Source organism: Chrysochloris asiatica, unplaced genomic scaffold (genome assembly GCF_000296735.1).
Source record: "Chrysochloris asiatica unplaced genomic scaffold, ChrAsi1.0 scaffold00057, whole genome shotgun sequence".
NCBI classification, from domain to species: Eukaryota; Metazoa; Chordata; class Mammalia; order Afrosoricida; family Chrysochloridae; genus Chrysochloris; species Chrysochloris asiatica.
This window is the reverse complement of record NW_006408575.1, coordinates 15818250-15842091: the sequence shown is the minus strand read 5'-3', so window position 1 is coordinate 15842091 and position 23842 is coordinate 15818250. Positions and strand designations below refer to the sequence as shown.

The 23842-nt window shown below is 39.5% G+C and overlaps 1 protein-coding gene and 1 pseudogene across 1 annotated transcript in view; both read right to left on the bottom strand.

The window, feature by feature from the left end:
- LOC102827778 overlaps positions 1-4524 on the bottom strand; it is a 68659-nt pseudogene extending 64135 nt beyond the window's left edge.
- The window catches only part of SGCD (sarcoglycan, delta (35kDa dystrophin-associated glycoprotein)), a 720725-nt gene that overhangs the window by 156555 nt on the left and 540328 nt on the right, over positions 1-23842 (bottom strand). The gene's annotated exons all lie outside the window — the stretch shown is intronic.

The window sequence follows — 23842 nt, the reverse complement described above, 5'->3', positions numbered from 1 at the left end:
ATATTGTTGTTGTTAAGTGTCATTGAGTCAGTTCCAACTCATAGCAACTCTGTTCATGGTTTCCAAAGAGTTATGGGTAGATGTGAACTGTTTATCTTGCACTCCTGGTGTGGCATTGTGGGTTAATGTACCGGACTGCAGGGTCAGTTAGAACTGCAAGGTCAGCGGTTCAAGCTCACCAGCCACTCATCAGAAACCCTATACAGGGTCGTTATGGGTTGGAACCAACTCGACGGCACATGACAACAACAACCTCACACTTGCAGTCCAGTGCTTATCCTACAGCTCTATGCCAGGTTTCCTTAGATATAATTGTTTTTGTTGGTAAGTGCTATCAAATCACCTCCGACTCCTAGGAATCCTATTTAGGGTTTCCCAGGAGTCCTAGTGTGGTGCTGTGTGTTAATGCACCAGACTGCAAAGCCGTTTGAACTGCAAGGTCAGTGGTTCAAGCTCACCATCTGTTCCTTGGAAACCCTATACAGGGTCGCTATGGGTTGGAACTGACTTGATGGCACTTAACAACAACAGGAGTGACTGCTGGGTTTGAACCGCTGACCTTACAGTTACCAGTCCAGTACTTATTCTACAGTGCTACATCAGGACTTTTAGATACATAGGGCACAGGATAATCTCAGCATACATTCTGGTACAATACTTATCACTACTAGGTACATTAATAAAAATTAATGCAAATACTGCTTTCTTCACTCCACTCCCCTGACTCCAATGCTCCCTAGCATAGACACAAATATGATTGGACTTGTAAGTGAAAGAGAAATAGTATAAAAATTGATGTGTCCAACTTGGTACTAGCATTCTACGATATTACCCAGCAGTGTAGCACATACTTTAACAAGGAAATTGTGGGTTGCCCAGGTATGGGAGATGCTTCAATGTCTTTCTCCCACCCCCAATTAAAATGTGAATGGGGCATAAATACCTCTCTATGTTTTCTGCATTTGGAGGGCAGTGAGGGAAATCTCAATTGCTCCTGTAGAGTTCCTTTTTATTGCTCGGTTCACAAGCAATCATATCACTCCACACAAACTATAATTTCCTCTTTGTTATCTTTGCATCTTTCAGACAAATACAATTCACTGAAGAAATAATAATGAGCTATTACCTTTGATGTAAGGGCTGCCTGTACTGTCTAAATGGGTGTGTGCCAAGACTGGAGATTACTGTATTATTAAGGAAGGCTATGGCAATGTAGTGGTTACGAATCAGGCCGCTAACCTCAGGGTCAGCAGTTTGAAACTACCAGTTGCTCCTTGAGAGAAAGATGAAGATTTCTGCTCCTGTAAAGATTTACAGCCTCAGAAACCCTGTACAGGGTCACTATGAGTCATAACCGACTCCACGCCACATAGCAACAACAACATAGGATATGCACTGGAGTCCTGGTGTGGTGCTGTGAGTTAATGCATTGAACTGCAAGGTCGGTTTCAACAGTAAGGTCAGTGGTTCAAGCTCACTAGCTGCTCCTTGGAAACCCTCTATTTATCATGACGTTATTTATTGGTTCAATTGGAGCATCTTTCATTTCTTTATATTAAGGTGTAATCTATACTGTGTGTGGTCTTTGATTTTCATCAGTATTTCAAGTCCTTTTCACTTCTTGCATGCAAGGTTGCATGTACCTCTGCATATCACAGGATGTTAATGAGTCTTGCTCCAATCCTGATGTCACATTCTTCCTCATAGATTCCACTTTCTTAGATTATTTGCTCTTCAGACAGATTAAATAAGTATGGTGAAAGAATGTAACCTTGGCACACACCTTCCCTGATTTAAAAATACTCAGTATCGCCTTGCTCTGTTCAAATGACTGTCTCTTGGTATATGTACAGGATCCTCATGAGCCCAATTAAGTGTTCTAGAATATCTATTCTTCACGATGTTATTCATAGTTTGTCAGGGTCTGCACAGTCGAAAGCCTTTACTCAATAAAATACAAGTAAACATTTTCTGGATATTGTCTGCTTTCAGCCAAGATCCATTTGATATCAGCAATGATGTCTCTTGTTCCACATCCTCTTCGGAATCCAGCTTGAATTTCTGGCAGTTCCCAGTTCCTGTACTGTTGCAACCATTTTTTAGTTCTCTTCAGCAAAATTTTACTTCCATGTGATATGAGCAATATTGTGCAATTACTTCCGCATTCTGTTGGGCCACCTTTTTTGAATGGTCACAAATATGGATTATCTTCAAATCAATTGGCCAAATTTCTTAGCATTAATGAGTGGTCACTTCCAGTGCTGCATCAGTTTGTTGTAAGATTTTAGATTTGTATTCAGTCAGTTCTCAGAGTTTTGTTTTTTACAAATGACTTCAGTGCAGCTTGGACTTCTTCCTTCAATACTCAGTATCCCCTGGCTCTGTTCAAAATGACTGTTCCTTTTGATCATATGCTATGTCTCAATACGGTTGAACACCAACCATTTTGGCATAGTGACTCTGTGCATACCTTCCAGCTTTTGGTACTTTTGGAATCATTCAATATTTTGCCCATTGAATCCTTCAGTATTACAAAATGAGGATTGAATTTTTCCTTCAGTTCTTTCAGCATGAGAAATGCTGAGCATGTTATTGGCTTTTTGTTTTCTAACTTGCGGTCTGCACATTTCAATATAGTATTTTGTCTCCTAGAGCTGCCCTTTGGAATTTTCTATTCAGCTATTTTACTTACTCATTTCTTCTATTTCCTTTACTTTCTCTATTCTCAAGAGCAAGTTTCACGGTCTCTTCTGACATCCATTTTGGTGCTTTCTTGTCTTTTAAATGACTTTTTTCTTTCTTCCTGTATGATTTTTTTGAATCATTTTATTTTTGTGTATGTATTTGTTTTTGAGTTCTGGTGTAGTGCTGTATGATCAGCACTTGGACAGTAAAACATAAAGTTGTCAGATCAAATCCACCAACCACTCCTTGGAAATCCTATACAGGGTTGCTATGAGTCAGAACTGAGTCAACAGCACTAAACAACAAACAACATTTGTTTTAACACAAGGAGTTTCTAGGCCTGATTTGGGTAGCTGATGGGCTTTTATGAGCAGTTTGTATTGTCTAGACCCCAGGTATGCTGTGAACACAGTCTGGAGCAAAATGGGAAATAGCATCTTTCTAAAGACAGGTTTAAAAATTCTGATCTAGTAGGTTAAGATGTTTCCTTCCTATGGTAGCAGGGCTGAGGTATACCTGTTTGTTAGGGCACCGTTCATAGATATAACCAAGATTATAGGATTAAGACCACTGAAAACAAGACAAACTAATCTAGGCCAAGCTTCACAGCTCAAATTACCTGTGCTCAAAGGGAAACTCACAAAGCCTTTGTAAGATACCTGCGCTACCAAAATAGAATCACTGCCATTTGAAGCCACAAGCTATCTGAGCCTGTGTCACCTTTAAGATGTAGTCAAAAACGACTGTTTGCTATTAGGCCACAGAGAACAGCATTCAGTCCAATGAGTCAAAAATTATTTGCTCTCTGGTTATATTAGAACACCTGTCCATGTCCATGACTGAGTGTGCATGTGAAATGATTCTGTCGAACAGATGAGCGACAATGATTATGTAAAAATCAGCCATTGCTCTGCCTATGAAATAATGTATCGTATACTTGAGTTTTGACAAGTTTGTGAGAAATGGCTACTGAAACAACTCACAAAAGTGCATAAACGATAGCGTTTGAATATCTGTAAACAAAAATAGGACTGATATTCCAAGGAAGGTAAAAGTTTCTTTTAAAAAATCATTACTGGTGATGAGACATGGGTTTATCACTATGAGCCTGGGAATAAATAGCAAAATATGGAATGGAAACTTTCTCAATCCTCAACTAAGAAATAGTTCAAAAATCAACCATCAGCTGGAAAACTGTTTCTGAGATTCTCAAGGGCCAGTACTGGAACACTATCATGGGAAACGTTCAACAATCAACAGTACTCATTACAGTGAAATGCTGACTAAAGAGGTGAAACCTAAACTTCCCATTGAATGCAGAAGACTGTTATATAAGGGTGTTGTGATCTTGCGTGAAATTGCACGACCTCACACCTCTACGCATAATACTGACACTCTGCAAAAACCTCACTTTGAGATGTTAAAGCATCTTCTGTACAGTCCTAATCTTACTCCATGGGACTTTCACCTGTTTTGTCCAGTGAAAGCAGCCCTTCAAGGATGCAGATTCACCTCTGATAAAGTGAAGACAGTCGTGCATCCGTGGCTGCCAGCTCAACCTAAAACATTTTTTCATAAGGGAAGATGAAAACTTGTTGACATATGGATAAAGATGATTGAAAAGCAAGGAAATGATATAGAAAACAGATGTATGTGTCATTTCTAAAAGTTGATTAAAATAAATTCTACAGTCAGAGTGCAGATAATTTTTGACTCACCTTTGTGTATTTATCCATTTTCAAGTAGGTTCTTGTCTACTTCTGGAAGTTGGTTAATTTTTCCGGTTATGAGACCAAGAGTTGAGTTCTCCTTTATAGTATCTGGCTCATGATTTTCCATATTGGGGTCTTATGCTCTTTTCTCTACAGCCGATTCCTTCCCTGGTCGTCCTCAGCTATGCCAGGCGCTCACAATATCCTCTGCTCAACTAGCATGGGTGCAGCAATCTTTAGCTGGCACCCTGTATGATGTTCTTGATGTCATCCCATAGCACTGTTGTTCTTCAGTATTATTGTCTAATGAATCAAATCTGGTCTCGTGATGCTCTCTAAATTCAGGTAGGATATGTTCTAGGTCATATCTGGGTTCTCATGGACTCATTTTAATTTTCATCAACTTCAGCCTGAACTAGTATATGAGCAATTGATGGTCTGTTAAACAGCTGGCCCCTAGCTAGGTTTGGGCTGATGATTTAAGCTTTTCACCATTTCTTCCCTCAGATGGTGTCATATTGATTCTGTATATTCCATCTTGCAAGGTCCACGTGTACAGTAATATTTTATGTTGTTTAAAAAAGATATTTGCAATGAATAAGCCTTTGGTCTTGTAAAATTCTGTCATGTGATCTCAAGCATCTTTTCTATCACCAAGATCATATTTTCCAACTACTGATCCTTCCTCTTTGTTCCCTACCTTTGCATTCCAATCACCAGTAATTATCAATACACCTTGATTGCATGTTTGATCAATTTCTGACTGAAGAAGTTGGCTTGTTGATGTTAAGTACCGATATGACTCATAGTGCCTCTGCACAGGGTTTTTGAGGAGCAGCTGGTGAGTTTGAACTGCTGACCTTGCAGTCCAGGTCATTAACCCACAGTGCCACAATTCTTCAATTTCATTATCACTGGCTTTAGTTCTTGTTGCATAAATTTGAATAATAGTGACATTAACTCTTCTTCCTTGAAGGCGTATGGATACTATCCTATCACAGACAGCATTGTATTTCAAGATAGATCTTGAAATGCTTTTTTTGATGACAATTGTAATGACATCCCTCTACAATTAGTTGTTTCCTACCTAGTAAACCCTGTTATTGGCTGATTCAAAATGGTCAATACCAGTCCATTTCAGCTCACAAATGACTAGAATATCGATCTTTATGCATTAAATTTCATTTTTGACAACTTCCAATTTTCCTAGGTTCATAATTCACACATCTCATGTTCTTATTATTAATATTTGCAGCTGTTTTTCTTCATTCTTCACTGTGTCCCCATGAGCAAATTAATGTCCCAAAAACTATACTCTGTTTATGCCATTATGGTCAACTGTACTGTGAAGAATCAGCTCTTCTCCAGTTGTATTTTGAGTGCCATCCAACCTTAGGGGCTCATCTTCTGGCACTATGTCTGACAATATTCTGTTGCTATTCATAATGTCTCACCTTCTGGTACTGTATCTGACAGTGTTCTGATGTTATTCATAAGATTTTCAGTGAGTAAGCATTCAGAAGTAATCTGCCTCTCCTTCTTCCTAGTCAGCCTTAGTGTAGGAGCTCTGCTGAATGCTGTCCCTCATGGGTGACACTGTTGGTATTTAATATACTGATGGCATAGTTTCTAGCATCACAGTACCATTCAAGTCAACACAGTACAACAAATTGTCAGAAGAGAAATTCTGTAAACTATCATCTAGTAGTAATTCTAAGAATTAACTCTAATGAACCAGAATCATTGGTTTCTTTGTCCACTCACTCTACTCAACCATCTCTCTTCTTGTTGTTATGTGCCGTGGAGTCGGTTCCGACTCATAGCGACCCTGTACAGGGTTTCCGAGGCTGTAAATCTTTACGGGAGCAGAAAGCCTTATCTTTTTCCCGTGGAACAGCTGGTAGTTTCGAACTGCTGACCTGAAGGTTCACAGTTCGATTCGTAACCACTACGCTACCAGAGCCCATCTCTCTAGTGACCCACATATTAAGCAAACATTTGCTGAGCGTCCACTAATGTGCTAGGTTCTGCTACGCAGTTTATAATACACAGTGTGAATACAGAGATGAAGACATGTGACACCATTTCTGTCCTCCTAGAACCCTAGTTCTCAACCTGGAGCACACAATGGAGTCATCTGAGGGACACTTTCTGGTTTAATTGTTCTGGATGACAAAAACCAGGAATGGGGGCGGGGCGGGGCGGGTGGGGGGTAGTAAGAAAAGAAAAAAGTTTAAGCTCTACAGTTGATTCTAATATGAAGCCAAGTTGCGAATCACTAGCTTAGTGTTAACAATGCAGTAAGGGAGATAAACAAGGAACAAATGAAAAAAATGAATCATAATTACACAATGCAAAAGGTGACAAAGTCTAGCGGCTCGGTTTCACTCTTTCTACTTGGCTGTCACAAATCTCTGCCTTGAGATAAGGCCTGTGACTTAAAAGTAAATCTTGTTTATACATGTTTTCAAAAATTTTTCTCATGATGTGATAGTGTTTGTAGTGATAGATATTACAGTAAGAGACACTGGAGCAGAATTTTAGTTTCAGAATGGCCAGAGAGCTCTACCAAGGACTTTCCTTACTATGTACTTAGCTGACTTCTGTTTAGACAGTCTGAAAGCCTTTCTACATACACACAATAGAAGTCATAAGAACTGAAATATAGATGCCAAAATTCTGTTGGTCCTCTGAGAGCAGATTCCTTTTGCCTGATGGGACAATTTAGCAGGAAAAGTAGAAGCTAACAGCAGGTAAATGTGAGATATATTTTTTCCTCGGCTTTCTCACCTCCCTTTAATCTGTTACCCTTTATGAGTCTGGTTTCTCAACTATAAAATGAAAATTATTACACTGATTCCTCTAAAAGGAGCTTTGCTTATGTAAGGATTGAATAAACAAAGGTACACAAAGGAACTAGGCTGGTGCTAGGCACCAAACTTTAATAAATACTGATCACTTTGCTGGGTATTCAAGAACTCCCCTGCTAGAACACAAAATCTATGAGTGTAGGGGCTACATCTGTTTTGTTTATCACTATATCCTTAGCATATACGCCATATACATACAGGCATTCAAATGCCTGTGGAAGAAATGCATTCATTAGACTATATTTACATTGCTAGTCTATTAGGTGCAACTAGATTCCTCAGGAGCTGAAATGTACAGATTCTAACAACATATCTAATATCGCTTGCTGGAAGTAAAAAGGACTTACAATACTTATTGCTGAAGTCCAAAGACTACAGCCTTTAGTACAAATTGCACCTCAATGTAAATAAATTAAAGATCCTCACAACTGGACCAATAAATACTATCATGATAAATTTTGAAAAAAAAAACTGAAGTTGTCAAAGACTTCATTTTGTGTGGATCCAAAATCAATACTCACAGAAGGAGCAGTCAAGAAATTAACCAATGCATTGCATTACGCAATATGCTACACAAGACCTCTTTAAAGCATGGAAGAGCAAAGATATCAGCTTGAGGACTGAAAATGTACCTGATCCAAGCCATGATTATTTTTAAGAGCCTCATATGAATCTTAAAGTTGAGCAGTGGATAAGGAAGATGATAAAAGAATCAATGCATCTGAGTTATAGTGTTGGAGAATAAAATTAAAGGTTATACGCACTGCCAGAAGAACAAAAAAAATCTGTGCTGGAAGTACAACCAGAATGTTCCTTAGAAGTAAAGATGGCCAGACTTCATTTCTCATACTTTGCCCATATTATCAGGAGGGACCAGACCCTGGAGAAGAACATCATTCTTGAAAAAGTGGAAAGTCAGCAAAAAGAGGAAGACCCCCAATGAGATGAACTGGCATAGTGGCAGCAGCAATGGGCTCAAGCTTAACAACGATTATGAGATAGGTGTCCAACCAGGTAGTGTTTCTTTCTGTTCTGCACAGGGTGCTATGAGTCAGAATTGATTAGACCGTACCTACACAATTGCAATATAGTTTCAAGGCTTTTAGGATGGATGTATCTTGTTAACTGGCACTCTTAAGCTGCTTCCCAATGTTCTATTTCATAGGCTGTATCTCCAGGATTCATCAAGCTTTGAAGATAAGACATGATGTATTGGTGAACTGAGTTAGCACTGCTTAGCTTGCCATGAGGTCCAGGTTGAAACCTTTTAATTGTGTTTTAAGTCCTGCCACAGAGAGCCCACAGGACTAGCATTTTGACCTGTGTGCAATTCACCAACTAGATCTTATTAGTAGAGTCTATTCAAATGATGCCAGTCCTCTGAAAAATGCTGCTAGAGTCTGCTTTTAATGGCTATAGTAATGTCTACCTAATAATTATTACCCAAAAATTATGAGAAAAATAAGCTCTTATTACATTGTTTTTGGGAAGGAAATAACATAATTCTTAAGGGTGCAGTTTAATAGAGGATCAAAAAGTTTATGCATGTATGTAAAAATAAGTATTCTTTAATATGATACAAAATATTCTATTTGAAAAGGTTAAAAAACCACAACATTAGAGTTGAACATATAATCTCATTTTCATGCTATGGTGATGAGAGACCTATTGATTCCTAGCAACAGTCTACATTAGAGTGAAATGCACCCAGACAAAGCATCATGTTTCAAGGGGTTTCTGCTTGGCCTGGTCTCCAGGGAAGCTAATTTAAACTTCCATCTCCCTTTTACAAATAACTGAAGGAGCCAGGAAAGAGAGCATTTTGGTCATTATAGTATTTGAGTTAGTGGATTTTAAAACATTTGGGCCATTAAATGCTATTTTTCTCTGTTGTTGTTGTTTTTTTATGTATATTGGTTACTTTTTGGTCAACACGAACTCATGGGAATCCATACATAGATAATAATTCCAAACTTTTTTTCTGAGGCATCTCTAGGTGGATTAGAACTGCCAAGTTTTTAGTTAGCAGCCAAGTGCAAACTGTGCCACCCAGGGGCTTTCTTATCCATTTTTAAACATTTCTACTCCATCTGTCATCATTCTACTATTAGATTCAGAAACCATTCAAAAGTCTTTTGCACCACGTCCAAGACTGAAACTCAAAAGCAACACATGAGCAGGCATGTAAGCTTGCTGGTAACCACATTGGGCTACTGGTAAGCGGAAGAGGGGGAAAGGCAGCAATGAAGAAATGGGCTGAGTTCAACCATGTTCCATAGACTCCCAATGACCTTGAGATGAGAGAGAAGAGTGAAAAGGCCGGTTGGTCCAAAGTGTGGTGAGACCTGGGGACTCCTGAGCACATGGACAAGGACACAGCCACGGAGGGCTAGAGCTTACAGTCAAGTATCCAGCTGATATGCAGTGAGGAGAGACACACAAGAACACCCAAACTTGCAGATAGATAGTATTCATTTGACCAAGCCTCAATGGCTTGATAATGAGAACTCAACTAGAGGAAGATTAAAAATAAATTTAAAAAAATAAATTTGTTAAAGGAAATGAGGGTAAATTGCTAAAATTTGATGAACTTGACCTATACTCAGATGTGGTGGTGGTTATGTGCTGTGAAGTCGGTTCCGACTCATAGCAACCCTGTACAGGGTTTCTGAGGCTGTAAATCTTCACGGGAGCAGAAAGCTTCATCTTTCTCCCACAGAACAGCTGGTAGTTTCAAACTGCTGACATTGCGGTTCACAGCCTGATTCCGTAACCACTATGCTCCAGAGCTTCTTATACTCAAAGATGTAGTAGCTTAAATACCAACAGAGATGGAAGTAGTCTTCACATCAAGTATCAATCCTATCTCCTCTGTATCAGGGTACACAGGGATGGGCAACGTAGACATTGGCTACCTAAAATGAAGGGAAGATAAAAGCACAAAGTCACTGGCTTACAGGGCTTCAAGAGGGAGTTTAGTTTAAGAGTGTGTAGGGGAAGATAGAGTCCCCACTGAATAGCTTTCCTTCTGTCTAGATGAGTGTGGTAAAAAGAGATGGGGATAAGATTCTTATGATTCAATGGTGAGTAATCATTATCATGACAAATTGCAACTGTCACAATTGTACAGATAGAAGTTTTGTAACAAAAATGGGGGAGTAGTTAATCTTACAGTCCAGAAACAGAGGACCCTAGGACCATCAAGGGAGAAGAGCACAAGCAGAATGCAGGACCCTATCCAGAGAAGCAGTGACACCAGAGATGGAGGCAGAGATGAGGACATGGAGAGAGGGAGCAGCTAGGGACTCTAGACTCATGGAAAGAGAAATACTGAGTACTGGAGGCTTGCAGAATGTGCCTTTCCACTGTTTGAGTTATTATATATTCCTGAGTGTTTTTGTGTATATGTCCCCATCCCACCCCACCAAAAAAAAAAAAAAAAAAAAAAAAGAAAGAAAAACAGAGGGAATGGAAGCATGGAGGAGCTTGTAATCATTGCAATGAAATGATGGTGTAAAGCTGATATCCTGCCAAGTAAACTATCACTCAGTTCACAATTAAACAAACAAAAAAAGTCTTTTGCAATGTGAGTGCCTAAAAACTAAACTTTTCATTCATAACCATAATGCTTGCCATTTCATTCTGTCTCTACAGTATTCTTTTTCTCTGTTTGCCTCCCATTAGGAAAGCTTTGCCTCCAATCCTTCCCTATTGTTGATGGAAAATATCTTTGCTACAAGGAAATTATTTAAGTGAGGTTAAAGCTCACATTTAATATTATGACCAACTTGGGAAATTAATCAGATAGTACTTGTTTTGTTATTAGCTTGATGATATTGACTTGTACAAAGTTGGCTATTAATCTGTTGCTGCTGATTACTAAAAGCCAGCTACTGGACAGATTTGACCATTCTCAAGAATAAGTAACAATCTGTTGCCTCAACAAAAAAGACCCTAAAATTAATATTTATTAAGATTTAACTTCTGTGTCATGTCTGAATTAGACGTCATGTCATCTAATCTTCACACAGGTGTTGTGTGTTTGGTGATGTTCTTACCCCCTTTATAAAAATAAAGGAACTGTGACTGAAAGTGGTTTTAACCTTGCCCAGAATCACACCCCAGCAGGTGACAGAACTAGGATTCATTTTCTATTCATCTGACTTCAGGGCTCTTCTTGACACCATTACCTTCTGCTGCTGCTAGTTGACTGAGCTTCTGCCCTACATACTAATACTTTAAAATCTTACTGAGATGTCAGAAAGGAGAGAGTCCATTCATTATTCCAAACAGGGAGGTGTTTCATCGTAAGCCATCATATTCCCATCTGTAAAATGGGAATGAAGTGAATTCCTCCTCTTCCACAAAAAGAGTTTCTAAAGGAATACATATTAAAATGCTTTGAAATTTATATATAAAGTACTATAAGAACCTGAATTGTCCCCAACAACTTATAATACAAGGAATCAAAAGGAATCCAGTAGGTATATTCAATGAATACAATTTTTTCAGGGAATCTTAACAAGAAGTCCTTGTTAAAATCATTTCCATGAGCAACACTTTGAATCCTGAGTTTTAGAAGCTTCATATTACAGCATATCTGAAAAGTCATTTAGCTAAAATCTTCCCAGTCGGATGTTTGACAGACCTCTTTTACAGTCTTGTTCTGAAAGACTAGCCTTACCTTGAGTCTCTCTATGAGGGGAATGTCAAGACTGTCATAGATGACACTACCAGTTCAGCACTGGAAGCAGTTTTCAATAATTGATTTGTTTCTCTTTTCACTCTGCCCCCTTCACTCCTTAGTTGTTTCAGGTCATTGGAATAAAGAGCAAAATTATCTTTTAGTAGGAATATCATACCTTGCACAGAGATGGGTACTGTGACTTTACCTGGTCACTTAATTTAGTTATTACATGGCTCAAGCTAGGAGATTATTGTGTAGTAGGAGATAAAACCCTCCATGGATCATCCTCTAAAACCTGAATTCTAGCTTTAGAATGAACAACTGAAATACCAATAACTTCACAAGAGTAAAAGTGGGTGGTATCCAATCCATTACTGTTGTTTCACAAATGTCAAAGTGTAGCCCAGTCATTGTGCTCTCCAATTTAATTCCACTCATTACACAGATTTCCTCTATCCATCTGCATTCCAAAACTGAAGGACATTTTCATCATTTCCCTAAGAGCTTTCCAAGAGGACCACAGGGAGATCCCGAAACTAATAGACAGAGGCATCACATTAGGACGGGTGTCAACATTTCTTTTTAATCAACATACAGTCAATAGTTTCCATCATGAATAACTAATTAGTTTCTCAACCCTTTCCTCAGATGTCATTTGCCAAAGTCTATCAGAGGACTGTCAACTGCGCTTAAAGAAGGGACAGGCATCGTAATTAAGTTTTTAGTTATTTCTTCAGCATGAAGCTGCCATGAAGTGTGAAATGACTATAATTCACATTTTTAAGACCCTGAATTTATTAGCATCTATTTTCTATTCAAGGTGAAAGGTATGGCACTTGGACTGTCAAAGAATTCAAATTCTTCTGTGTTTTGTCATTCTGGAATGGATGTGTCTAAGCTCAGGCACCAGGAAAGGAAATTTATCATTAATGAGCCAGGTTATATTTGTGACAAAAATCCCAAAGAATTGGAAGCTCATCTTCCTTTGTGAATAGAAAGGATGAAAGAAAACTTGGCATTTCTACAACAATGGCTGAGATCATGAATAGGAGCTGAACAGGAGTTATAGGGTACACACTTCAAGTTCATTCTGCTGGAGCATGACTATTGTACAACCCCTGGATGAAAAAGGAATCTCAAATTTTGAAACTGCTGATAAAAACAAGAGAAATGGAAAATTCTCTTTTGGAAGTAACTTCTTGTTATGGATTGAAAAGGAAAGGGATGGATGGGGTTAACAAATGCTTGGGAAAAACTAGAAGCTACAGAGGACTTTGATAATTTTCCTTCATGAATGTGGAAGGAGAAGTTACTGATGTTTTTGCTGGCCAAGCACACACTTTAAGCAGAATGGATTTTTAATGACCCACCTAATCTGAACATTGTAGGCAACAGTAAATCTAGAGGACATCTCCGTCAGTGAGTCAGAAAAAAAAAGAATGTAGGGTATTGTGTATATTTATAGTAAGGGGGCCATGCCAAGCGTGTCAAAAAAGCTTTTGAAAGAGATGTTTATGGTAAGAGTTGAAAAAACAGCCTTAGAAGAAACACCACTAGAATGCTCGTTAGAATCCATGATGGCAAGACATTCTGACATGTCATCAAGAAAGGCCGGTCACTAGAAAAGGGCATTATGGTTGGTATAATGGTTAGAATTCTGTGTTAACTAGACTAGGCCAGGATTTCCAGAAGTGTATAGCAGTTGCTTGCTGAAAGTGAAGAGGACTTGAAACATTTACTGATGAAGATCAAAGAACAGAGCCTTCGGTATGAATTGCATCTCAATGTCAAGAAAACAAAAATCCTCACCACTGGACCAATAAACAACATTATCAACGGAAAAAAGATTGAAGTTGTCAAGGACTTCATTCTTCTTCGATCAACTGTCAACGTTTGCGGAAGCAGCAGTCAAGAGATCAGACGACGTATTGCATTGGGCAAATCTGCTGCACAGGAACTTTTGAAAGTGTTGAAGAGCAAGGATGTCAACTTAAGGACTAAGGTGCACCTGACCCAGGCCATGGTGTTTTCAATAGCCTCATATGGATGCGAAAGCTGGACAGTGAATAAGGAGGATCGTAGAAGAATTGATGCCTTTGAGTTGTGGTGTTGTAGGAGAATACTGAAAGTGCCATGGGCTGCCAAAAGAACCAATAGATCTGTTTTGGAAGAAGTGTAGCCAGAGTGCTCCTTGGAGGCCAAGATGGCTAAACTTCATCTCTAATACTTTGGACATATTGTCAGGAGGGAACAGTCGCTGGAGAAGGATGTCGTCAAGTGTGTCAGCGGTAGTGAGGTTGGCCCAGGATTGGACATTGTTTTGTTCTGCTGTGCATGGGGTCGCTATGAGTCGGTTCAGAATCAATGGCACCTGACAAAAACAACAACATAGCAGTTGTTGTTAAGAAATTAAGATGTGTTTATTCCCATGGTGATGGAACCTAATACATGCACAGGTAACGCTGATGAGTGGAGGGTGTAGCCTGCTCCCATTATAATGGACACCAGGGAGGGTCTCTGTCTCTCTCTATTCCACTCAGGACCTGGTACTCTGCAACTGTAAGCCATTTCCTTCATAACAAACTTCTCTGTACATATACATTTCCTTGATAATAAACTTCTCTCTGCATACATACCAAGGAGCCCTGGTAGCATGGTGATTATGAGTCGGACTGCTAACCTCAAGGTCACCAATTTGAAACTACCAGCCACCCTGTGGGAGAAATATGAGGCTTTCTATCCCTGTAAAAATTTATAGCTCGGAAACCCTATGCAAGATTGCTATGAGTCAGAAACAACTCCATAGCACACCACCGCTATGTACATATCACTGGTTTTGTTTCTCTAGAAAACCTGGCCTAAGACAGTTGTCAAAGTAGAAAGTAAACTACAATGAGGGAAACCCTCATTGAGACTGACACAATAGCCACCACTATGGGTGGAGGGTCAGAGAAAAAGAGGAAGATCCCAATGAGATGGACTGGCCAAGTGGCAGCATCGATGGACTCAAGCATGGAAACAGTAGTGAGGGTGGCACAGAATCGGGCAGTATTTGTTCTGCTGTGCATAAGGTCGCTATGAGTCGGTACCGACTCAATGGCACCTAACAACAACAGCAACAATGGACCCAAATGCGCCAATGATTGTGAATGTGGTGCAGGCCCTGGCAGAGTTCAGTTTTGTTCTATATAAAAGTTGTCTTGAGTTTTGGAGCTACGTTGATGTGAATGTGAGTGTTTAATGTGAAACTTTATCCTCACACAAGGAAATAACCTTTGGATCAGCACAGCAAGAAAATCAGGAAAAATAATCTAGTTCTTCCCAAGGTCTGTGTCACTCTCTCATTTCAATTATATTCTGTATTAGAACTGAAATTTTGAGCACTTGGTTTATAGAAGGCTATGGAATACATTGGGAGTCCTAAACCCATTGTGAGTCTGCACATAAATGCAGCCTCCATTGAGTTCTTTCTGACCACTAACAGAAAATGTAAAAGTTTTGCCCTTGGGCAGAGTGTATTTGAAAGTATATTACTAAGATTCCTCTAGCCAATCCAGGGAATTGCTTTGGTGTGTCTTTAATGGAAATTGGGGTACCAGAGCCCAATGGTCATGAGTCATACCCTGACAAACCTGGTCAGAGAGCCCCAGAACCAACCCTGTGAATTTTTCTAATCTGCAATAGTGTATGTATCCCAATCATGGCCCCCTCTGCTTCCCTAATCCTGCCAGTGATTGTGATGAATTGATCTGTGACCAATCACAATTTTGTGATGAATTTCTTTTGTTTTCCATCTTCTATAATTAGCTATGTGACTGTGAATACTTTGGGCATCAGTACGGCCTCATGCTGATGGTCTCCCTGATCCACATGGTTTGCCTTTATCTTGTCTCTGTCCTGTTTAGGACTTAATAAAGGGATCCCTATAAAATATATTCACTGTAGGATAAGCAGTAGATGGCTAACCACAAGGCTGGCAGTTCAAATCCACCAGATGCTCCTTGGAAACCCTATACAGGGTTGCTGTAAGTTGGAACTGGATGCAACAGCACTTAACAACAATAAAATATATTTGAATTTGGTATCTTTTATCCTGGTGTGGCACTGTGGGTTAATGTGCTGGACTGCAAAAACCACAAGGTCGGCAGTTCAAGTTCATCAGCCACTCCTGGAAACCCAATGAAGGGTCACTATGGGTTGGAACTGACTCAAAGGCACTTAATAACAACAAAATCCTTTATGAAAATTCTAACAAACTAAGGAAAATTCTGGACCAAGGGACATAATGACATCCATTGGCTGATTTCGTTTTTTTTAAATCCCTTCTTGTTTCTCTGAACTTGTTTCAGGTAAAATTGATGTCAACTTGTTTTTCTAAATTCACATTACTCTTTGTTATGAAAAGGTTATAATTGGAATAAAACAAGATTGGCTTTGAGCCAGGATCATGTAGGGTGTCATTAAGGAAGATTGTCTGTCTATACACCCAAGTCTTATAGGAATGAGGCAAGGGAGAAGGAAGTATCTCAAATATTGAAGTCTCATTTCTCCTTTGTCCCTTTTTATTTGGTGCTGTAGGACAAGCACTGGACTGATAATACTGGCAGTTCAAGTCAACCACTTAACAACAGCATCAAAGCAAACATGGAGTCCTGGTGTAGTACTGTAGCATAAGCACTGAATTCATAACTACAAGGTCAGCAGTTCAAACCCACCAGATGCTGTCAGAAAATCTATACAGGGTTGCTATGAGTTGGAACTGACTCAATGGCACACAACAACAGTAGTATGCATATGTTTTATCAGTGGTGGTGGTGGTGGTGGTTATGTGCAGTGGAGTCGGTTCCCACTCATAGCGACCCTGTACAGGGTTTCCAAGGCTGTAAATCTTTATGGGAGCAGAAAGCCTCATCTTTCTCCTGCAGAACAGCTGGTAGTTTCGAACTGCTGACCTTGCAGTTTGCAGCGTGATTCGTAACCACTACGCTATAGTCTAGATAAATCGTCTAGATTCTTCTTCCTTACTAGGGCCAATCAGCATAATGTCATCAGAGTAATGGACCACTACGATGTCTTGTGGAAGGAATGGTGATCAAGGTCCCAATATCCAATATTTTTGGTATTGTAACATTATGAACGAAAAAAGGACTAACACCAAGACTCAAGTAAATTGAAACTTGAAGTCCTAATAGATAGATATGGTGAATTAAATTTATGTATCATTGAGAGTCAATAAATATTTAGCTGGTTTTGCTTCTGCTGCTGCCTCAGTGTACCATCAAGTCAATTCTGACTCATAGTGGCCCTGTATAGGGTTTCTGAGGCTGTAAATCTTTTCAGTAGCAAAAACCTCATCTTTCTCCCAAGGAATGGCTGATAAATTCAAACTGCTGATCTTGAGATTAGCAGCCCAATGTCTAACCCATTATGCTAGCAAGACTTCTTCAGTTGGCTATGTTGTTGTTGTTGTTGTTATGTGCCGTGGAGTCGGTTCCGACTCATAGTGACCCTGTACAGGGTTTCCGAGGCTGTAAATGTTTACGGGAGCAGAAAGCCTTATCTTTCTCCCGCGGAACAGTTGGTAGTTTCGAACTGCTGACCTTAAGGTTCGCAGCCCGATTCGTAACCACTACGCTACCAGAGCTTAGTTGGCTATGTTGTTGTTGTTGTCAGGTGCCATCGAGTCGGAACCGACTCATAGAGACCCCATGTACAGCAGAACGAAACAATGTCCGATCCTGGGCCAACCTCACTACCGCTGCCACACTTGTATTTTCGTCTAATCCTTGTTTCTTTATGTTAGGTGCCATCAAATTCCGACTCACAGTGACCACACTTTAAATCTCACACATTTCCAAAGGAATTCAGGTTTAGTAACTGTGAATCACAAGGTCAGCAGTTCAAACCCATCAGTTGTTTATCAGACACTGTATACTGGGTCGCTATGAGCTGGAATTGACTCGAAGGCACTTAACAACAACAAAAACCACCTTTTCATTAACAACAACAAAAACGCTACAGAATGTTTAAGTGTAGATTGGGAGTTATAGATAATCTTGGAAATTTTTTTTTTTTTTTTAATCACAGAATTCTAGTAATTTGGAAACATAAATACTTATAAATAATGAATATGTTGTCATTAAGTGCAGTTGAGTCAATATTTAATAAAAAGCCTTTGAGTGATTCTTTAGGAGAAAGATGTGGCAATAGGTTCCTATAAAGATTGTTAAGTGCCTTTGCGTTGGTTCCGACTCATAGCAACCTTGCATAGGATTTCCAAGGAGCAGCTAGTCTTGGACATACTACAGGTAGTTCTATCTTCTTTTACAGCATTGCTTTGAATTGAGACTGACTCTCAACAATGATGAGCATCTTTAGAAAATCCTGGTCATGTGTTAAAAAGCAAGAGTTATTTATTTGGGTCAACTATAGAATGGGTTTGACATCAGTGAATTTTTCAGTCTTGAGTTACATTATGCACTAATTTTTAAAACTTGCAAGGATTTCTAAAGTCTTTTGTAACCAGATCTGAAATTGCCTTTACATGATTCATCAAAGAAAATGATTATCATAAGAATATTGCATTAAGAACTCCTTTTTTTTTTTTGGTAAGTAATAAAGTTTGTGAAAGCTATAGAGATATGTTGGCCTATTTTTTCCTAATGGTACAGTGGCTTTAGTGTTGGGCTGGTAACTGAAAGGTGAGTGGTTTGAACCTACAAGCTGCTCTATAGGAGAGAGATGAGGCAGTCTGCTTATGTTAATATTAACAGTCTTGGAAATCTACAGAGCAGTTCTACTCAATCCTATAGAGTCACTTTGAGTCAAAACTGACTTGACAGAAGCAGGTCCGGTTTTAATTGCCCCTACCCAAAATGGACCCAAAGAACCATGCTTTTAGATATTGGAGGCGTATTTATTGAGTTGCATGATATCACTCTTTTTGCAACTAAAATGTCATTCCTTTTAAACAGCCTTACTTAAATTAACTCTCCCATGTAGATTTTCTCATTCTCTTCATTTCCTCTAACTTTCTTCTTCCTAGCAAACATCACTCTACAATGTAATTTTGACTTTATTCTGCCTTATCCCCCTTAACTATAAAGTATGTGTATACACATTTTATTTATGTCTACAGTCCTAGTGTCTAGCACATTTCTTTAATAAATGTCTAATAAATACATGCTAACTAGTTATTATTCTTCTGTGAGTAGGATAATCAGGTCAAAATCTTTATAATAGACTCCTTGTGGTACAGAGTTTAAGGGTTCAGCTGATATCCAAAAGTTTAGTGACTCAAACTCTCCAGCCGATATCCAGAGGAAAGTTGTAGAAGTCTACTTGTGTAAAGATTACAGTCTTAGAAACCCTATAGAGCAGTTCTATTCTATACTACTGAGTTGCTAGGAGTTAGAATCCACTGATTGGCAATGGGCATCTTGATCATTCACCACCTGTCTATTAATTTGCCATACTGTGGTGGTTTGTGTGATGCTAAGATACTAGAAGTGATGTCACTGAGGTTTCAAATACCAGCAGGGTCAGTTTTGTAGAGCTTCCAGACTAAGACAGACTAGGAAGAAATGCCTAGAAATTTACTTCTGAAAATTAGCCAATGAAAACCTTATGGATATAAGTGGTCCAATATAGACAACTCTTCAAGAAGGATCAGTTACTAGAAAAAACCATGTTTGGTAGAGTGGCAAAGAAACAAGGGAGCCCTTCATTGAGATGCACTGACTTAGAGGCAATTACAATGGATTCAAACACATTACAAATCATGAAGATGGTATGGGAATAGACAATATTTTGTTGTTATGCCTTTTGTTGCAATGGTGTAGTGAATTACCGAATGTTTCTTCTAGCTATCATGTAGAAACTCCCACCAAACAACATTTTTGCCCAGCTGAGTCTGAGTAAGAGAAGGTGGGAAAAGGTACTGATAAGATGACATGATTCAGCTGTGGATCTCAGCAAAATTAATTGTAATTACAAAAATTTGGACCGCTATAACACGTATAAAATGAGCCATCTTAGAAGAGGAGGGGCTATCTCACTACCATCAAAGAATAAGAGTCAGAAATGGAGCATGTCTTTCGTACCCTAAGATCCCTGCACATTGAATCTTCTACACCCAGGGACAGAAAACTGTGACACTGAAGGAATGGCAGAGGAGCAGCAGGAACAAAACCAAGAACCAGAGCATGAGACACAGTGGTGGGTTTCCCAACCCACAGAGCAAGTAAAGCTAAGTGACACTGGGCAGGTGGCTTGCTTGCAGAGTACCGTGCCTCCATGTACTTTACATAAGAAGGACTAAGTTTGCTGTTCCTGTACACAGCAAGAGTCGAGTGCTTTCAGGCTGAGACTTAGAGTAGAGTAGTGTATCTTGTGTGCATTTATCAGTAGCCCTAAAAGATCTTGGAGTCCTGGTGTGATGCTATAAGCTAAGTCCTGAACTGGTAACCACAAGGTTGGCAATTCAAGCCCACTAGTCACTCCTTGCAAACCCTTTCTGGGATTACTATAAGTTAAAACTGACATGACAGCAATTAACAATACAGATGGGCAAGGCTGAGGAGAGGTTGTCCTGACTGGAAGAACTGTGCCCTGAGCATTTCTGACCCTGAATTTTAACCTGTTAACTTCCTTAGTAAAGCCCACAACTGTGACTATAGTGCCTGAATTATGTGTAGCTATTGCAATGAACCATCGAGCCCAGTTGAGTGGAATGCTGCGGGAAGAATGGTTGGTGCCACATATTTTGGCAGTCACTATGAGCCGGAGCCAAAGCCGACTCTATGACAACTAGCAACAATAACAACATCCTCCATAATTGTGAAGTAAGAGTATACCAGAACTTTAACTGAGTTAGGATATGAAAAATAATTTTATAAAGCTCTTCAGCTTCTTGTTCTTTGGTGGTTCCTTCCAATCGTTTGTTGACATTTGTTGTTCCTATTGTTGTAAAGTGCCTTCAAGTCAGTTCCGAAACTTGTAGCGACTCTCTATAGGGCTCCCAGAGAGCGGCAGGTGGGTTTGAACCACCAACCTGTGGTTAGCAGCCCAGTGCTTATCCTACAGCACTACATGAGGACTCTTTGTTGTTGGTATTGTTAAGTGCTGTCCAGTCAGTTTCAACTCATAGCAACCCTGAATAGGGTTTCCAAGGAGTGGCAGGTGGGTTTGAACCACCAACCTGTGGTTAGCAGCCCAGTGCTTATCCTACAGCACTACATGAGGACTCTTTGTTGTTGGTATTGTTAAGTGCTGTCCAGTCAGTTTCAACTCATAGCAACCCTGAATAGGGTTTCCAAGGAGTGGCTGGTGGTTTGAACTGCTGACCTTGTGGTTAGCAGGCCAGTGCTTATCCTACAGCAGCACACCAGGACTCCTTGTTGTTGCTGTTATTGTTAAGTGCCGTCGAGTCGGTTCCGACCCATAGCGACCCTGTACAGGGTTTCCGAGGCTGTAAATCTTTACAGGAGCAGAAAGCCTCATCTTTCTCCCGCGAAGCGGCTGGTAGTTTCAAACTGCTGGCCTTAAGGTTTGCAGCCCGATTCGTAACCACTACGCTACCAGAGCTCCTTAGCCACGGACAATGTCTGGAGAAAAGATTTCAGTCTATTTCCAGTTCTTATAGGAACAGAATTCTATAAGGAAACTTTACAGTTGAAAGGAATCTTTAGAGCAAGACAGGAATTCAAAGACAGCCACTGTTCTAGCAGAAAATACATATGCAAAAATGAATGGCCTATTTCCTCTCCTCAGATCCTGAACAGCCAGAGATCAGAATTTTTTTCCATTTGTTTTTTAAATAGACTCCAGGAAGAAAAAGGAAAAAAAAACAAAAACAAAACCTAGTGAACATTTAATATATTTACATATTAAGACAGTGAATTTATTAAAATCTAATTTCTATTCAAGGTAGTTTTGTCTTTTTTTCAAGGGGTATATAGAGTACCTTGTGTATCTTTAACTATAGTCTTGAATCTAGAACAACATGTCATTATTTCAGAATTACCCTGTAGGGATAAAGTCAATAAACACTGTCTGAGATGGATGTTGGGTGGGACCTTTGTAACACTCTGTTATTTCTCTGCAGAGAAGCAGTCCTCTTTTGTGATTTTTGAACTGAACCCTGGATTATTTACAAACATCTTAAGCAAGACTGCAAATACAGTAACTATAGTAACTCTGGAAGAAAGGCAGTGAACTAAAACTGTGGCAGACAAGAAGCTACCCCTCCTTTAGCTGAGATCTTTCCAGAGGAAATGTCAGAGGCCTCAACTTGGTTCTCATAAAATGACAAACTAAAGACAACCAAGGAGGAAGGTTAGAATCCAACATTAACCTAATATGGATGCTCTCTAAAATAGAGACATTTTGTCACCTTTGATAGTTTGCATAAAGGAGGGGATTGGAAGAAGTGCAGCTAGAGTGCTCCTTGGAGGCCAAGATGGCCAAACTTCATCTCTCATACTTCGGACGTATTGTCAGGAGGGACCAGTCACTGGAGAAAGATATCATGTTTAGTAAGGTGGAGGGTCAGAGAAAAAGAGGAAGACCCCCAATGAGATGGATTAGCCAAGTGGCAACATCAATGGACTCAAATGTGGCAACAGTAGTGAGGTTGGCCCAGGATTGGGCAGTGTTTTGTTCTGCTGTGCATAAGGTTGCTATGGGTGTACCGACTTGATGGCACCTAACAACAACAACAACAATTTAAAGTTTGTGCATTTATTTGATGCAGCTTGTGCTTGACTACTAATTAATAGGTGGGCAGATTGAATCCACCCAACCCACCCAGTGACACTGTGGAAGACCTGGCAATCTGCTATTGTAAAGACTACAGCCAAGAAAACCCTATGCAATACTTTGACTCTGCAACACATGGAATCGCCGTAAGTTGAAAACAACTCAGAGGGAAATCTTTTTTTGGAAAATCAGTCTGTGTATAGAACTCAATTTCCAAAGCACTGGGCTATAAAGTTAGTTTGAACCGCAAGGTCGGCAGTTCAAACTCAATAACTGCTATTTGGAGACCCTATACACAGTCATTAGGGGTCAGAACTGACTCAGTGGCACTTAAGAACAACAACAACATTGTGTTCCATTGAGTCATTTATGACTCACAACAACTCTGTATATATTTTCCAAGGAACAGTTGATAGGTTTGAACCTCTAATCTTGTAATTAACAGTCCAGTGCTTATCTTACAGTGTCATGCCAGGATTAATTTTCACTAGTAAGACCAAGAAAAATTTGAGTATAGAGTATGCAAAATAAAAAACAAACAAACCATATAAAAAACATCCCCATTTTATTGCTGTAGAAATTTTAAAGATCCATTACAGGCAGTCCCTGAGTTACAAACAAATCTGCTCCTAGGTGGGTCTTTAAGTCAGATTTGTAGGTAAATCAGAAGAGGTGCAAACAATTCTTATTAGTCTTATGTTAGTGCAAGGAAAAGGAGCACTAGAGGTGGTGTGAGTTAAGTATTGGGCTGTTAACTACAGGATCAGTGGTTTAAACACATTTTCTACTTGGAGAAAGATGTGACTGTGTTCCAGTAGAGATTTGCAGTCTCCCAAACTCAGAGGATCAGCTCAGCTCTGCCCTGTAGAGTTGTTTTGACTCTGAATCAGCTTGATGGCAGAGAGTTTTGAATGTAAGAAAAGGCTGGAATTCTTTTCAGTGATTTAAAAGCTGCATGTGCAGCAATCTTTCAAAGTGGGAGATCTTTCAACATTTCAAAGTGGAAGAAAATTTATACAACACTAACGAGCAAGTACAAGCTCTCAGTAAGTTAGATGTTCATAACCCAGGTAATGCAAGTAGTTCATGTCTCAACAAAAGGCCTTTCTATTATATATTTTTAAATATAT